At 41.1% G+C, this 3893-nt stretch overlaps 1 long non-coding RNA gene across 1 annotated transcript; it reads left to right on the forward strand.

Moving 5' to 3' along the window:
* The first annotated feature begins 846 nt into the window (after positions 1 to 846).
* LOC128787315 (uncharacterized) lies at positions 847 to 2909 on the forward strand. The gene is made up of 3 exons (XR_008430661.1): positions 847 to 1147; positions 1968 to 2180; positions 2793 to 2909. It is a non-coding gene; the product is annotated as an uncharacterized LOC128787315 (long non-coding RNA).
* The last annotated feature ends 984 nt before the right edge of the window (positions 2910 to 3893 follow it).

A 3893-nucleotide genomic window follows, 5' to 3' on the forward strand; every position in this document is an offset into this window, starting at 1 on the left:
AATTAGGAAAGCAACCATTGCATAAGATAGCATTTGGTGTTGGAGATGCTATGTTAGATTTAAAGCAGATTATCAGTTTCTGCTTTTCCTTGTTTCTTCAGATTTTTAAAATGACATTCATATTTTATAAATATAATTTGTTTTATTAAAGAAGCCCCTCAGAATGAACACCTGCACATATTGCATAAATCAATTCTTTTCTTTTGCAAGTTTCATGCCAATGCTGCTGTAATATTTCTCTGTTCCATTTGAGCAATTATCTATAACAAAAAATGCATTCACAATTTTTCTAGTGGACTTTGCACAAGCAATGCAAGTCTTTGCTATCACTCTCTTTATATTTTCCCTGAACTTATTTAAACTGAGACTCCAGTAATGCCAGCCTGGTTCTAAACCACTTTTTCTGCTGATCTGCCTTCTACCATTTGAAGAACACTTCCAGCATTTGAGGAACATAGGAAAAGATTCCCCTTGAATATTCTAGGAACACTGAAAAGTCTGTTCTGTTTGCTGTGTTAAATGGGGCTTTCTGAGGGTGTTTTATTCTGGTTTGGGGGCTGAGGGAGGCACTCCATGGAAGGGCTGGTTCACCTAGGCAGCCCCGTCAGGAGACGGAGCCAGCTCCCCCCACAGGGCTCTGAGGGGGCTTTTGGGGCCAAATTAAAAAAAAAAATAAACAACTAAACAAAAATACACAAAAAAACCAAACACACAGAAAGAAAACACACAAAAAACAATGGCTAAAAATGAACTTGCCAAACGCAGCTAAGCGAGCAGACACCTGGAAGGCCTCACCAGTCCGTCCCCACCTGTTTGCTGGCCTTGAGGCGAGGCTGAGGGCGAGAACGTCGGCCCCTCATGGCTTCCCGCCCTTTTTCAGACTTCTCAGGGTGGGAAGACCCTGCCCCTCCCAGCTACCCGCCCACAGAAGTCCTCAAAAAGCTGGGAAGGGGTGTGGTGGGGTTTCTTCTTGCTCTTTTGAGGACTTCTGTGGATGGGCAGCTGTGAGGGGACAGTGTTTCTGCACATTGAGAGGCTTCTTAGCCCCTTTCCTCTGGGCTGCTCAGCTGTGAGGCCGCGGCGCTCTCTCAGCAGGTTGGTGCCTGCTCCTCAGGGCTGCCGAGAGGCACTGACATTCTCCTGGCAGGTTGGTGGCTCTTTCCTGGCTCTGAATGCACTGTGGCTGGGAAGAGCTTCCTTCCTTGTCTCAGGAAAGAAAAGTTTTGGTTTTTTGAGTAGCGCTCTGAGGGGCTGTTTACAGCTGGTCTGTGCCACCTCCCCTTGTGGCTGCTTTGCTTTCAGCTGTGGCACTGGGTGAGGTACAAGGTCCTTTCCTTCTGCTTGTGGATTTATATGTGTATATATATATATATATATATAATTTTATATAGGTGTGTATATCTACACATACTGTATGTGTATCTGTCAGTCCCTGAGGCTGTAGAAAAGACACTGCTGAGCACTTTCAGGCAGATGAGGGTTAACCCTGCTTGTCGACCTGATGTGTGAGGGATAATTGTTTCCCTTATCTTATATACTTAATAAACCAACCAGCAGGGTGTTAATAAAAGAAATAGCTATTACTAAAGCTTTTTTTCAGCAGCCCCATGGCTTTATAAAACCATTTAGGTAAAATAGTGCTGTTTCAGGTTGTTATTGGAGCTCTGGGCGCCACTTTATTGAAGACATCTACTTAAAATTTTATAGATGTGAAATGGGAAACTGCCTCACCTTTTATTATTTGTTATTTGAACAGCAAATACAGGGCACTAGAAGGGAAAATATTTGCTTGCCCCACTAGTAAATGTGTATTATTTCTATAGCACAGATAGCTCTTACACAGCAGTATGATGTTATTTTTATAACTTCGGAATTTTGTTTTCCTTGCTATTCCTTCTGATGATTAGAATTAGGCAGACACGAGTGTGTGTCTGTGTTTTGTTTGAGTATTTTGTTTGTTTTGAAAGGGGGCCCAAACATGTGAATTACTGGTACTTTCTTCTTGAAACTGACTTACCGAAGCAATCTTTGCCTGGAAATGAACACTTGTAGTTGCTGGCAGCCTCTCAGGGGAAGGTCTGTGGTAGTCCTTGACCCTCCAGAGTTCAAGTAGCAGCATCAGCCAAAGAGGTATCACAAAGGCCATCTCCAGTATGGTTTTCATTCTACAAAAGCAAATTGTAAGTAGTGAATGTAAGCATTTTATTTGCTGACATATATTCATCTGAATAACAAGAAGTCATGTTAGAAGGTGAGATTAGGAGAGTTGCTTGAAAGTAGAAAGTGTGGGTTGAGAACCAGCATCAAATGGTGTGTAAGGAACTTCCATACACACAACAAATAGTCATTTTATATTAAATGGTATTAATGGCTTCAAAAAGGAAAGATTCAGACATTAACACCATATACGCCTGTGTAAATGGTTCTTATGGCATCAACCAGAAAATGTTCAGTGTCAATACTTTTATTAAATTGATTTTGTAGAATTATGTTCCCTTAAGGGCTTAGGGAAGCTGCCAATATTTGACATGACTTGTGTTTTGTTATGATTAGCTCAAGCTTTTGCATTAAAGCTCAGTGAATATTGCCAGGATATTTTGTTCCTATGATAGTATCCTTCAGTTTTTCCATGTGCCTTTGTCTGTTGCAGTTTTTTTAACAAATGGGCTTAATTAGTGCTAATGAAAGTGAGGCAAATAAGAATGCTCCATTCTTTGCTAGAAATATTTGCTTTGTTTAAGTGGAAATGTGAATCTCTGTGAAAGGTAATCATACATATTTTCTCATTTCAGAGTGCCTGATTGCGAAGTGCTCACTTGGCTATTCAGGAGACTCCTGCTTTGTGCCTATTCAAGGCACCTTTTACAGTTTCTGCTGGCCTGCAGTTTTCAATAAAAGCTCAGAAAGTAGTGAGTTGGTCCCATAAGATTCAGAAGAGCTGAGGCTTGACCCCTGTGCTTTATTGAAAGTGTGTCCTGTATTTCCTTGCCTTATTCATATTGTGATTTTGTGTTTATGTAACAGCAGTAAGCCCACAGTGTTACTGTAAAATGTTTCTGGTAGGTGCCAACTTCACCCTTTTCAGGTAAGTGCTTGGAAGGAGAGCTTTGTTTTTATTTCTTTGTAGCCGAGTTCCAAAGTTAATACAAAGTAACAGAAAAATGATGCTGTGTTCAGCTACTGTTCCTAGTGTTACTTCTCTGTCAAGGGACATTTCCATATGTACCATACATAGATGTAATCCCAGAGATATGGGTACACAATCAAGATCCTTTAAATTCTATGTTGTTTCAGTTTTTCAAACACTTAAATAGCTCCTACAGCTATGTTTTACTTATCTCTAAGCTGCCTGGAGCTTGCTGGAAATGGCAGGCTCCGAGGCTGGAGGTGGGCAGGAAGCACAGCTGGGCCACCAAGTTAGAGGCTTGTTCACAGCTCATCCAGCAGTTACTGGATTGGTTATTCCCTTTATGAAGGTGCCAGATTTGGGGGCCCAGACTGGGTATTTAACTCCAGGGTGTGAGTGTGAAACCTCTGTCTGGACTGCCAGATTCCCTTGTAATTGGCTGTGTGATGGGATAGAAGCAACCTGTGGTGTTTGGTGAGACTTGTCTCATGATTGATTGTGCCTCTCAGAAAGAGAATATGCATTTATAAGAGTTGTTAGTCTTTTTTAATCTATAGCTTTAATGAATATTGGCTGTTGTATTTACCGATTTATGCCTCACTGTAAATCAATTCAGAATTATTCAGATACATTAAAGCAAACCCAGACCTCTCTGGTTTGTCTGCTACAGAAATGGAGATTGGCAAGTCAGTAATGGAAATAAGCTCATTTGCTTCACGTAATGTGTTTTAGGAGAACTGCATTACATCATCCTGATTTGTGGTGA

Source organism: Vidua chalybeata, chromosome 4, assembly GCF_026979565.1.
Source record: "Vidua chalybeata isolate OUT-0048 chromosome 4, bVidCha1 merged haplotype, whole genome shotgun sequence".
NCBI lineage: Eukaryota > Metazoa > Chordata > Aves > Passeriformes > Viduidae > Vidua > Vidua chalybeata.